This window comes from Vespula pensylvanica, chromosome 1 (genome assembly GCF_014466175.1).
Source record: "Vespula pensylvanica isolate Volc-1 chromosome 1, ASM1446617v1, whole genome shotgun sequence".
NCBI lineage: Eukaryota > Metazoa > Arthropoda > Insecta > Hymenoptera > Vespidae > Vespula > Vespula pensylvanica.
In genome coordinates this window covers 17402321-17416424 of record NC_057685.1, presented here as the reverse complement: position 1 = coordinate 17416424, position 14104 = coordinate 17402321, and the positions used below count along the sequence as shown (strand labels likewise).

The 14104-nt window shown below is 37.7% G+C and overlaps 1 protein-coding gene and 1 long non-coding RNA gene across 7 annotated transcripts in view; one reads left to right on the top strand and one right to left on the bottom strand.

Moving 5' to 3' along the window:
* LOC122627590 overlaps positions 1 to 14104 on the bottom strand; it is a 189577-nt gene that overhangs the window by 9821 nt on the left and 165652 nt on the right. For all 5 annotated transcript variants that reach the window (XR_006326874.1, XR_006326873.1, XR_006326875.1 and 2 more), the window contains one exon: positions 4993 to 5106. This is a non-coding gene — a long non-coding RNA (uncharacterized LOC122627590). The remainder of the gene's footprint in view (positions 1 to 4992; positions 5107 to 14104) is intronic.
* Positions 1 to 14104, top strand: part of LOC122627570 (protein vein) — a 227212-nt gene that overhangs the window by 54703 nt on the left and 158405 nt on the right. The gene's annotated exons all lie outside the window — the stretch shown is intronic.

Here is a 14104-nt window from a genome sequence, read left to right as displayed (position 1 = left end):
AATATCAAATATAGATATATTATTTCCATGGAGGTAGTTTGTAAAATAATTATTTGATGAAAGTTCTCTTCAAGAGTCTTTGCGCTTCGTCTTGCTTGGTATCGTTGGAAAAAAGGAAGAAAAAAGAAAAAAAGAAGAAAAAGAAAGAGAAAAGAAACAGAAAAAATTCCTCCTTCCTTTTTCCCCTTTCTTTCACCTTTTTCCCTCACGTCTATCGGAACGACCTTAATTAACCACGAGAGAAAGGAGCTTTCGCGAAGTCTCCGAACGATCCGCGCGTAGAGAAGCACTCTTTGTCGGCAGCTGTCGCTAACGTTACTCTTCAACTTTTTCGCAATTTATTCGTATATTCGCACCTTTTGCCGATAATAACGACTTTAACTCGACTTTAACGATTCCTAGTGAACTTTGTCGAACACCTTTACGTTTCTACTCTTTTACTCTTCTTTACTTCGTCTCTTATTACTAGAGAAGAAAAAAAGGAAAGCAAACCGAACAAAGAGAAGGAAAAGAAGATAAGAAAGAATACATCGACGATGAAATTTCACGATGAATTTTCATAATTTTTAACGAATGAACAATTTCACGACCTATCCTAAAGTATGCAGGACGCATTCTGTTATTGAAAGTTTATGTAGGTCAGAGATATCTTTACGCGACACGTACGGAAAAAAAAACACCTGTTTAACATTTATTTGCCGTGTTAAATTCCAAGAATTTATATGCGACAGAAAGATATCCTTAACAGATATGTACCTATCGAAAAGACACCTGTTTATTATTGATTCCCCGATCAGAATTCTAATCATTTATATAGATTACTGATGGTTCTTATATGACACCTGTTATAAACACACCTGTTTGTATTGACTCGACCAATTCCATGAATTTATGTTGATCAAAGATGTCCCTTATACATACATATACGTATTTATATACGTCTTGAAAAAGTTTATTAAAAGATCACTAAAAGATTGTTTTTATAGAATAGAAAACATATTAAAGGATCGTTTAACCAGATTGATTATTTTATAAAATGATTATACGAACATTTACGAAAATAAATTCGTACGAATATTTCAGACACATATTGATATTTATGATAGGAAATGACGAAAGGGCAATTAAAAATTATGAGTGTTGGTATAAAATTTTTAATGTTGCTTTTTACGAACGATATAAACATCAAAGCAACATATATTCCATTCATTTAGTTTACGCCGATTGAAAATTAAAAATAATATAAATATCAAATAAAATTACTTTTAAAGTTAGTTTTTCCAATTCGAACGATAAAATACAATAAAGACAAAAATCCTATGAGAATAACAAAACATTTGAAATAATGTCGGGACATGGTCAAATTATTCGATACTATCGATCGACATTTATGGCTTCCCGAGTATGAATACGATTTATCTCATAGTCGGCTTGCTTTTATATAAAATCTCTTTTTCGAACTCTCTCTCTCTCTCTCTCTCTCTCTCTCTCTCTCTCTCTCTCTCTCTCTCTCTCTCTCTCTCTATCTATCTATCTATCTAGTCTCTCACAAACTAAAATTCGACGAACAGGTTACGAATAAATCCAGGCACGACGGGCGCTAACCGAAATTTTCAACAAATTTTATTTTTACCTTTAAATATCGTTCGATATGCCAACTTTTTGACTATTTTCTGATCTCGCATATATCGGTTATTGCTTTTTCCCGAGAAATATAATATACTCGGAATATATCTATTTTTACCTTTTCATTTTCACAGACGAATGCATTGGAATTTACACGAGACAAAAGCTGGAGTCTGTTGTTTTTAATAGTGTGTATGTGTATGTGTGTGTATATATATATATATATATATATATATATATATATATATATATATATAAGAGAGTCATAAAACAAGTGCTTTGTCAGTCGTCACTAAATGTAAAGCGTACAAGGACACGAGAAAATGTTCTACTTATGACGGGAACACGGTGTTGTATAGTTCATTGTAACAGTTTCATATTATTTCTACCCCTTGTTGCTTTCTCGACGTGTATAAACGTGCCAATTCAACTTGGCAAACCTAATGGATATTTGTGAAACTATTAAATCTCCGGAGTAATCCGGCAAATTTGTAAATGTCCTCTTGTCGTGATTAATAGATAATATTTTTTTTGATGGAGAAGCTTTGGGAAGACACATGTACAGGCGTTTTGTAAAAAAAATTATCTCCCTTTTTATTCGGGAAAAAAGGATGAAAGCATGATCGACGATAGCGGTCACACTTGAGCAACGACAGAGAAAGAAAGAAAGAAAGAGACAAAGAGAGAGAGAGAGAGAGAAAGAAAGAGAAAGAGTAAAGAGCTAGTGAAAGCAAAGGATAAGGACGAAGAAGCAGAGGATGAGAAAAGCCGAAGGTAAATCGTAATAATCCTTTGTGCGAGAGCGTGCAAGGAGCGTGTACCGTAGCGAAACATCCGAGAGCAAAGTAACATCGGCCAATAAGCCGCCTTTGTCGGATCTTCCGATCGGACGAGCCTCATCTTCCGGTCGACCGAGCGCGGAAAATATGGAATACTCAATCCAATACGCCCAATATGCTTCTCCGTTTCTTCATCCTTGTCTACCATCTTACCAGTCTCTCCTTGGTGATCCTTCGCGAAAGGAAACAACCGTCACCGTAGGTAGTAGGTTCTTCCCTATTTCGCAACGATACAAAACTGCTTTACCATTCGAGACACGAGAACATCCTGACAATCGCAAATTGTGTGTCGAATCTATTTCGAACTTGTACATATCGCCTTCCTTTCCTTCTTTTCAAATATGCGACAGACTCTGTCCTTCGGGACGGAAGGATCTCGTGAATCAGAAAAATTTAAAAAAAAAAAAAAAATAAAAAAAAAAGGAAAGAGAATAGAAAAAAAAGGAAAAGATGTCTTCGTCCTTGAATGCGATAGAATAATCTAGTTTTGTCTAGGTAATAGTAACTCGGAAAGTATCGTTCGCGCGTCGTTATTATTCCATGAATTTAAATGCAAAACTACCTACCGAGCGTACCTATTCGTTGACGAAGAAAGAAAAGCGGAATAACGTAAGAGAAGTACGTAACGTGGAAATATAAGGAATAGTAGAATGAAAAGAGAACGAAAGGAAACCACGAAAGAGAGCGAGAAAGGGCGTGGAAGAAATAAGGGTAGAAAGGGAGGTAGAAGGGAATCGCGATAAACTCGGAATAATTCGTAAATTTTTCTCGGTTCGCCGCTTCGCCCTGTTTAAGATTTTCTTCGTTCGGCTGATGGTACGGCTGAGTGAGAGCGGCTTTTTACGGCTTAATTTTAATACTCTTGGGAACTATGCCACGTGCCCGAATGACAGAGCGGCCCGTCGTTAACGTTATGAATCCATATTCTCAAATGAATATCCTGTTAAGCAGCATTTTGAAATACGTCGACGTTCGACCCGTTTTTTTATACGTTTAAAATTTTCTTTGTTGCTTCGCGCCTGCTCGAACGCACACGAATAATATCTAATATCTAATTTCGCGGGAGAAACAATAAAATCGTAGCAAACGAGAAAAAGAAAAAAGTTAACAAAAAAAAAAAAAAAAAGAAAAGAAAGAGAGAAAATATTCGCGAAGTTAGAGGTAATCGGTGAAAGAATCGCAAACTACGTTTTCCTATACGAAGGAAGTTACTTACCAGTGGTCCGAGTCGATATCTTGAAACGTGCACGAACTTTCAACTGCACCGATACTACTGTATTCTATTCGCGATAAGAAAAGGACTAACGTACAATAAAATCGTATGACAGTGCTTTAAACGAAATCCTTTTAACTTTGTTTCCGAAGATTTTTATAAAGTAGGAGGATGACCAACATTTTCTTTTTCTTTCTTTCTTTCATCCCTTTTTCTCTTTTTTTTTTTTTCTTTTTTTGTTCTGAATAGAAACTCACGAATATACTTTTGCCAACAATATCCAGTTTATCCGGTTTAACTTTCATAATCCAACGGAACCAATCTTATTTGCCGTTCAAACAGAAAACTTTTTGATATTTTATTATATAAATTAGGATTATTAAAGAGAAAATATAGTTTAAGTTACTCTTTGAAAAAGAGAGACGTGCTTCTGTGAAAGAAGAAGAAAAAGAAAAAGAACAAGAAAAAGAAGAAGAAGAAGAAGAAGAAGAAGAAGAAGAAGAGAAATTAAAGGGATTCTTTGTAAGTGACAGACCGTAAGGATCCTTTTTGGACTCTTGAGAAAATACAGATACAAAACACGAACACACGTTCTTTCTTCCGTTCTTTTCAACAATGGATGGATGCTTCACGCTTCTGCAACATTGTTTTGCCTCGATATATATCGTTCTTGAACGTGTCCAAAATAGACTCTACCGGTCTGCAGAGAGGAGATAAACGCACGTGCGATTTTAAAAAGGAACCAGTAAAAAATATTCCGTGTACGATTCTCGACTACCCGATACTATCTACGCTTGCCAGTTATGTTATTTATTTACTTAGTCTCACAGACCAGAAACAGAAAGTGAGAGAAAGAGAGAGAGAGAGAGAGAAAGAAAGAAAGAGATATAGAAATATATAAGTATCTATTGTATATATAAGTCAGCATTTATATATATATATATATATATATATATATATATATATATATATATTTTTATTTTCGCTCGACTTCCTTACGTGCAATTTTTACGTGCTCATTTTTCGTAATTCCGTACGCGTTCAAGCGCTATTTCCCACTCAATTTTTCAATCTTTCGAATACGCCGATAAAATAAATTTTACAATATAAAGATTTATTTAAATTCGATCGATCTACCTACACTCATTTTCATTCGTTAATAATCATCGTTCAAAAATTTATTTCAAAGGTGAAACACTAAACAAATCATAGACTCGGAAATTATGATTAAGCTAGTAAAACAAAAAAAAATTAAACTTCTTCTTTTTTTTTTTGTTAAAAATAAGTTGAAAAGTAGATAAATGTAAAAGTTACCAACTGACGTCGAACAGAAGCAGCGAGTTCTGGACGCTTAAGTGGTACGACACTTCGTGTGTTCAGACAGGTGTGGATTTCTCATCGTGACTCGGTTAGAATGGTCGCGCGTACCTGGAAAAAGATTTTATCGCGTTCAAACTTTCATTTCGTCGACTGTCAGTGACGAGTAATAAACGGTTATGGAGAGGGAATGAAAAAAAAAAAGAAGGAAAAAGAGAGGAGTAAAAAAAAAAAAGGAGCAAAAACAAAAAAGCAGACAAATTAAGACGAGACCGAAGTATGAAATAAAAAATCTACTGAGAACTATATCAAAGAGGTAGTAATATTTCGTAGTATAATTATCAAGGTAAAACCAACGAGACGAAAAGGGAAAACATCATTTCTGTTAATAAAAATTATTTGCCGAAAGTAATTAGCATAATCGGAAAATATTCGGTTTATCTAAATCTTATTAAAATATACAGAGAAGACATCTATACCGCTTTTCTGAGGTGAAAATTACGAGAGAGCTTCCAAATGTCGTTTATAAGAGGTAAGAGGCGAGCATATTTTAATACCCTTTTAAGCACGGTGCTTTCGAAATACCGACGTACAAACAAACGTATGTTCCCTCATTCTCGTTATTTATCTTTAAGACCATTTTCTCGGGTGTCTTCGCAAGCATTATTGCCGTACGTTAATTAAATATCGGGCGACTTCGTGACTCGATTCGTATCTCATTAAATGTTATTTTGAGATAGGTCGGTGTACACCTGCATGCGTAGGTACATATATATGTGCGACAAATCGGTTATAAAATATTTTATGAATTTATTTACGTTCGAACGTTTTCAAAAACAAGTAGGTATATTATATTATATATATATATATATATATATATATATTATATATACTATATAGTATATATACTATATATACTATAAGCAGGTATACATATATTCTTCATACATTATATATATTATATAACGAGCAAATATATATATATATATTATAATTTATATATTTATAAATTGACTAGAGAAGAAAATTGTTTGAGCAAGACACGAGCATTAGTTAATACCGGATAATACGTAAGAGCATAATGGACCATTCCGACGGTAGATATGCATTTTTGCATACGACAATTAAGAATAACATTCATTTCTATTAACGTAGAAAGCACATTATATGCATTTATGTAACTATGTCGCTGCGTTTAAGCCGATGGTAATAGTAACGAAGATAGCAGCGAGCATTAAGAAGACCTCGATGATGTCTCTCTCTCTCTCTCTCTCTCTCTCTCTCTCTCTCTCTCTCTCTCTCTCTCACTGTCTCTTTTCAGTGAAACTTTTTCTCGATTTTATAGTAGCTGAGTAACTTCCCGCCCACGTTCTTAAAACTCGATCTTTCTTTAAGTCTCACACGTCTTTCCTCTTTCTTCTCATCGTCTTCCATCCTCTTTCCACTTAATTCGCCCACGCGAAATCGTAGGGAGCGTGCGAGAAAAGTTTGACCAATCGATGCGGACCACAATTACCGGAATTAACGCCAATTACCAAGGGTTAATTCGCGAGCCGTTACGCCTAATTGGCGAACGTTAGTGGGTCAGTACCGAGAAAGTGCCCTTTGCGGAAGAACGAATCTGAATATAATCGGCCCTTTTAATGCTTCAAGATTCCCGTTCGTTCCAATTTATTTATCGAATTGAGTACGTATCGGAAATATAGAATCAACAAAATTTCAATCCATTAATATACCTTTCGTATTTCTCATTCGATATTTTCAAAAGCGATAATTCTAATGTTGTTATAATCTCTAAGTAAATGAACGATATTTTCTTTTCGTTTTTTCTTTTTTTCTTTTTCCTTCTTCCTTTCTTTCTATCAAATCGCGAAAACTTTAAATATACTTCTTATCCATTGAATTTCGCGTTCCGCTGAATGATTTCAGCGAGCTAATTCGAGAGTATCTTTATCATGGGCTTATTAGAACGGATAAGCGAGGGAGCGAAGCTACACAGGGTTGGTGTAGATAGACAGATACGAATGGTCGGTGAATGAGGGCAACGCTCGACGAAGTGGAGAGAGCGAGAGAAAGAGAGAGAGAGAGAGAGAGAGAGAGAATGCACCGTGCCGAGATGTGTTCTCCCTACTGTAAAGATAAATCAATTCGGGCTTATACCGCCTGCTGAAATCATTTCCCAAATAAACTACCCTTCGAGAGACGAGTAGCGCTCGCTTGCGATCTCCTTAATCGTTTTACGTGCGAGTGAGATGGTTGAAGAAAAAGAAAAACGAAAAAGATGAGAGAACGAGAAAGAGAAAGAGAAATAGAAAGAGAGTGAAGAAACAAAGAAGAAAAAGAAGAAGAAGAAAGGCTAACAGAAAAGTTAGAATTATGGAAGCACGAATTATCTTTCGTTTTCGTTGAATTCCCAGTTTAATCCGTGCTTGTTCAACGTTAGAGTAACCATGTTTCGACGTATTATTTCGTCGTTATCGCTATCAGTTCATTTCTTTCATTATAATAATAATTTAATGTTTCTACATTTCTATATCATTATCGTGTAATCTACTTTTATCCACGTCGATATCCTGGTTTTATTTTAATGGAGATAAAATAGAAAGATACGAATATGAAAAAAAGTACATAAAAAGGAAAAGAATGAAGTGGCCACTTGCATAAGTAAGGATGGAAATATTTGCACGATTACGAATTAGAAAAAAAAAAAGAAAAAAGAAAAAAAAACGAAGAAGAAACGAGCAAACAAACCGAGACAGATACTATCCGTCGTCGTGACGTTTCATCGGATGTTCACTTTTTTATATTTAGACGGTATAGAAAAAATTGTAGAAAAATGTAGACGTTCTAAAGCATAGAAAAATAGTCGAATCAATCGATGGATTCGCATTCACAATTTTCAATGTACATATCTCTTTGGACGCAATAAAGGTTTAAAAGAAGAGGAGGAGAAGGAGGAGGAGGAGGAGGAGGAGGAAGAGAAGCAGTAGGACGAAGAAGAGGGAAGAGGAGGAGGAGAGGGAACGGTAACTGGCCAGGTCGAGGGGCAAGCCCGGTGGCTCTTCCGGCCGGTGGCATCCGGTTCGCCGATCCATCGATGCGGAATCCGTTTGTAAAGTCGCTCGCGAAACGTTCCATGCCGAGAAACGAAAATCGATCTTACGGGTATTCGACTATCGAGAATGGAACAGCGTTACGCCACGATTTCCCTCGCGCAAACGTTCCACCTTTTGTTCGCCGACACGTTCCGCGAATCGTAGATCGAACCTTCGAGCTTTTACGCGTTCGTCCCTGGATTAACGAATATTCCGCACTACCATTCCCGCAAATCAAACGACTTTTAGTAATCTACGTATGTATTGCGTACATGTTTATACGTAGATATGTATAGCATGTACCTAAACCACGTGCGAGCTATTCTTTCGCATTTTCATTTAATTCATTCATATATTTGACGTCAAGGAATTTCGAAATAAAATCGAACCAACAAAGAAATTCTTTTTCCAAAACGATTCCTGGGTTAACTCGCGGGAAAAAAAGGTCACGAAGAAAACGTGACTTTACGTAAGAATTCTTTTCGAGATTTTACAATTCTCTTCAACTTACCTTGGTAGGTACTCGTTGGGAAAAAGCTATCGTATTATTTTTTCATGTTCTTTCTTTTTTCTTTTCCTCCTCTCTCTCTCTCTCTTTTTATGGACTCCTAAGAGCAAGAAGTAAAATAAAAAAGAGAAATAAAATAAGAAAAACTAGTCGAGAATCCATTGTAATAACGAAGCGTTGAATAAAACGTTGGAAGAGAGTTCTCATGGACAAGAAAAAAAAAAGGAATAAATAAATAAATCAATCAATCAATCGAATGTACATGTAAACTATTGCAATTTGAGATAAAGTAATTAGATAAACTGATATCGATAGAATCTATTCTATGCCGTCGACGTTTACAAGATAAATTTCTTTTGAACGAACGAAGGGTCGGAAATTCAACGACAATGTAAATGTTATCTCGAGCACACGAGGGTTCGGTGTCTTACAGATAGTAGGAGATCGTTTATACCGAACATTCTCTCTCTCCCCCCCTCTCTCTCTCTCTCTCTCTCTCTCTCTCTCTCTCTCCACAAAATTGGAAGAAAAGTAAAATTCCTTGTCTTTGAGTCCGTGAGAAACGAGGACCGATTCTCCGAGGCGTGTAAAGGCAGGAACGACATCCACTCGAGTTTGGAATTCCCAGGTCCGTCATGCGAAAGGGAACGAGATACGGTTGGCCGAGCTTTTCCTAGAGAAGACGAGAAGCTTTAGAGAAAGACGGTCAGACCCTGGTCGGGCAGTTCGTCGCGACATTGAGCCAAGCTTCCGATGGCGAGCCTCGAAAATTGCCCGCTCGATTCGATTACCGACGATTCGCCGATGGGTTACCACATTCGAACGAATCGTCGTCGATCGCCAGCCGAATTTACGCGGCTCTTTCTCTCTTTCTCTCTGTCTCTCTCTGTTTCTCTGTCTCCGTTTGCCTCTTTCTGTCTTTCCCTTTCTCTCTCTTTCCACCCTCTTTGATCCTCCGCGCTCCGAGAATTTGTGATTTCCGGAACACTTCCGCCCGACCCGAAAACGTCGCGTTCACCGACTAAACTTTGAGGCCGTTTTCGGTGGGATCGTCGTTTAATTGGAACTTCCCGATACGATGGATGTTTGCCGAGAACCGAAGAGAGAAAGTCAAGAGAATGCTCGAATGTTCCTCTGCTTTTATACCTAGGTATACCACTAGGTAGGAACGTTACTTTTAACTCGTTTTTCATTAATGAACGTTTCGAATGGATACTGATGTATTACGTATCCTTTTTCGTATAATTATAATAATAACGGTTACGTGCATTAATATATCCTCGTTTTAAAAAATGAATCTGATCTGATAAAAAAAGAAAACAAAGAAGAGGAAGAAGATAATAACGAGAGATAGTACGGTGATCCGTTTAAAATCGATAAGCACGTTACGTTTTATAATTTATTCTTCTTCTTTACGTTTGGACGTATCGAAAATACCAAAAGGAAATCTTTTATTTATCGAGATGAAACGAGATACCGCCGCTGCAATAGTAGCTCGTAATAGAAGCAATTCTCTTTTTTCTTTTTTTTTCTTTTTTTTACCGAATAAAAATATTTACTTTATTCATATGAAATATGTGGTTGGTATATCTACGAATAATAGAAAATCCAGGATTGTTAAAAATTTTAATGAACACTAAATACTCTTCTTTGGTAAATTCACGCTCGAGCAAATTCGTGACACCGTAATATTACGATCTCTTCCATTTTATTCGTTCTTTATGATCCTTACCTGGAATAAACCAAGTGTAATTTTATATCGTATCGTATCGTATCGTATCTATTAACGTATGTACAGTTAGGTTGAACGTTAAACTATGTAAAAATTCATTTTATGTGTTTCCCTACATAATATATACATCGGGCAATCCTTAAAGCCGTAATACGAATTACAGCGAATTTAACTTAACGAGGAGCGAATGCGATTTAACAATGTCGGAAGATCACTTGAGATAGGGTAATTTTTTTCTATCACCTTTCGTGACTTTACTAGTTAACCCGATTTCCACAAGATCGTTAAAAGTTTCTCTAAGTTCGATGAACGTTCTTAACATTCCGTCGTATAGGCAGGCATACGTACTTCGTGAATTAACTGATCCGATAGAAACGGATCGTAAAAAAGAGAAAAGGAAAAGAAGAGGGCAAAAAAGGGAAGAAGAAAGAAAAAAGAATTTCGTATTCGAACTTTTCGAATCGTTAACGGAGAGCGCATAATAATTCTCGTAATATTTCGAAAAAAAAAGAAGAAAAATAGAAAAGAGAAAAGAAGGAGCGTTGGAAGAAGAGAAAAAAAGGTTAAGGAATTTGATAGAATTCAAAGAGAGAAGATAAGAAGAAAGGTTGTGGCGATCAGCGTCGAATAATATTCTCATCTTGGCAAATTCACGAACCCGCTCGTTCTCGTTATTCAAATAGCAGATTAAGCGAACTCCTCGAGTTTGGTTCTAATCTCTCCCTTTTCGGCTCGGAGAAAGGAGGAGGCTGTCAGTCTACGAGCCCTCGAGCACTTTCGCCTGTAGGGGACGCGAAACCCTCTGGCGTTAGCTTCGCCGCTAGTTTACGGTCTCGAGGGCAAGTTTAACGACTCGCTCGTCGATCTCTCTCGACCCTCCATCTTCCTCTCCTTATCTACGCAACGAGATCTCGGTTGCTTTCGTCCCGCGGCCCTTCTTGGTCATTTGCTACCCCTCGCAGCAGAGATTTGAATTACAAAAAGCGTGATATGCGCATCCACCTTAGAAACTTGCACCGGTGAACGAGTCGGTGAACGTAACTACGATATGATTAAACAACGTAGCAATTACTTGTGTGCTCGTAAACGATTTCACGTGACTCTCTAAACGATATTATCGGAAGAGGCCTTGCGTCGTCTATCGCAATATCGAACTCTTTCTTTTTCTAATAGTTTGAAGAAAAAAAGAAACGAGAAGGAATAGAAAGAAAGAAAGGAAAAAGAAAGGGAAAGAAAGAAAAAGAGGGATACTCTGAGTGAATGTGTATAGAAGAACGGTCTAATCGCGTGATATAAGGTAATCGTTTGAAACTCTTTCATCGTTACTTTTAACGTAGAAAGTACAAACGAGAGTCATAGAGTGGCACGTAAGAAAAGGTTCTTTGATGTAGGAATCGAGCTCGTATAGTTAATATCGACAAAAAAAGGAAATTCGCATGTAATATTCTTAACGATCTGCGAAAATATAAAAACGCACGAAAAGCGAAAGAGAAACTTTCGAGATAAGAGTCAAGAGGCTCGTCGATAACGAAAAGTCCCGTGATATCGTTGCTTTCTCTCTCTCTCTCTTTCTTTCTCTTCGCTCGGATAATTTTATACGACGGGCACGCGCGAAACGAACGTGCCTCGGTTCTTCGATCCTGCCCTGCCGCTTCGGGGAAGCTGCGAAAGCGCAAAAATCGAAAATTTGGCGCGACTAGCACCGGGGCCAGGCCCCATGAGAAATCTTATCGGATATCTATGCCAACCTACCAAACGTCCGTCTGCCTTTCGATGGATCCCATGGGTTCATCGAGTACCACGTGGTACGTACAAGACGTGGCACGAAAAGAAAGAAAGAAGAACAAGAAGAAAAAAAAGGAAATGGAGAAGGAGAAGGATGAGAAAAAAGAGGAGATAACGAATAAGAAGAAAAAAAATATGACAAGTCTCTCTCTCTCTCTCTCTCTCTCTCTCTCTCTCTCTCTTTCTCTCTCTCTCTCTCTCTCTGCCTTACTCTTTTACTCTTTCCCTTCCTGGCTGAAGTCGAAGGGAGATTCTTGAAATTTTCCCTAGACATTCGACCCCATCCCGCCAGTCTTTACTTAAAATCGTAAAAGGAAAATGAGGAAAGTGAGACAGAGAAAGAGAGAAGAAGGAGAGAAGAAGGAGAGAGAGAGGGAGAGAGAAAGGAAGGAAGAATCTTGACTGCTTTCTCCAGTTTCTGTCACTTCTCCTCCATCTAACTATCCGCCTATGCTCTCTTCCTTCTTCATTCCTTGCATACTCTCTCGCTCGACGAGCTCGCAAGAACTCGAGAGGCAATCTTGGATTAAGGTTCGCCGCATGCAGAAGCGCGAGTAAATCCCGCGGAGCCCTGGCAAGGTATGCGCGTTTTACATTCGCACGTCGTGTATAAATCATAGGTGTACCGTTCCGGATGCGCACGGTGGGTGAGGATCATAGGGAGAGTGGCGAAGGGAGTCGAGAGGAGAAGAGACGGTTCGCAACGACGAGACCGTGTGCCACGAGAGGGCGAAGACAAGCTCGTTACGTACGACTCGCTCGACGGATATTTGTCAGAGACGAGGATAGGCATTGCCTAAGCGTTTATGTCTCTCCTATACCTTTATGTCTCTATAGACTTTACTAAGAGAATAAACTACGATACGGATTATCTGTGATGGAACCAGTTAATTCGACTTCTCTCTTATGAGTGAACAAACGCAACCGAAACATCACTTGTTTGTTTGCAATTTAGAGTTTCCTTTCTCTATTTCTCTCTATCTCTCTCTCTCTCTCTCTCTCTCTCTGTTTTTTTTTCTTTTTTTTTTGTGATACTTCACGAACGATCTATGATTTTTTTGAATGAATCTCACAAAGATAGGACTTTATATCTATCCGACTTTCGTATTTTCTCGTTCGATATAGTAATACGCAAGCTCAAATTGATTCTCTGGAAATACGCCAGTCTATTTCTCGAGGAATCGGGTCACGTTTGAATCGCGTTGTACATTTTCGAGTATTCGATAGACATTTGATCAGAAACCCGATCGGATATTGCGAACGTCGAGAGGTATGTATTTTGGTGGTGGCGCGTTGAGTATTAAAGATTATAGGAAATCTACTGTTTAGTTATAATCGATAGCAGGAGAGAAACAGAGAGAAAGAGAAGAAGAGAGAAGAAGAGAGAGAGAGAGAGAGAGAGAGAGAGAGAGGAAGCAAAAGAATAAACAGTTTTATCTCGAAGAAATTACAATATGTACCGTCCGAAATTTAACCTAATCTTTATCTTCCCCATTTATTCGATCGCTATCTTAATCACTACCACTGTTTAGCACGAAGAGAGCTACTTAGTGGAGCTGCATTTAGCAGCTTAAGTGGGTACGCTTGGCCAGCGAGTAGCTACGACTACGTTCGTAAGATCACGACGTAATTGAACTTCCGCTCGTTCAAAGCGAAGTATCCTTGACGGCGATTCCGAATGGCCCCGGCACTTTCTAAGAATTCTCCTAAGAAAAGAGAAGGAAAGAAAAGGAAAAAGAAAAAAAAAGAAAAAGGAAAAAAATGAAAGAAAGAAAGAAAGAAGGAGAAATCGATTTTAGTATCGCCTCCATTTCAAAACTCGTTTTCAAAAGGTTTTTCTCGAAATTCGATTCGATTTCGATCCGCAAGCTCTTATCAGCTTACCGACGAATTATCGAACTCGTAACGATAAACGTCCGATGATCGTCCACGAGAAGTTTATGCGCACAAGTTGTACGATTTCGGATTACGTTGATTTTATCCATGCGG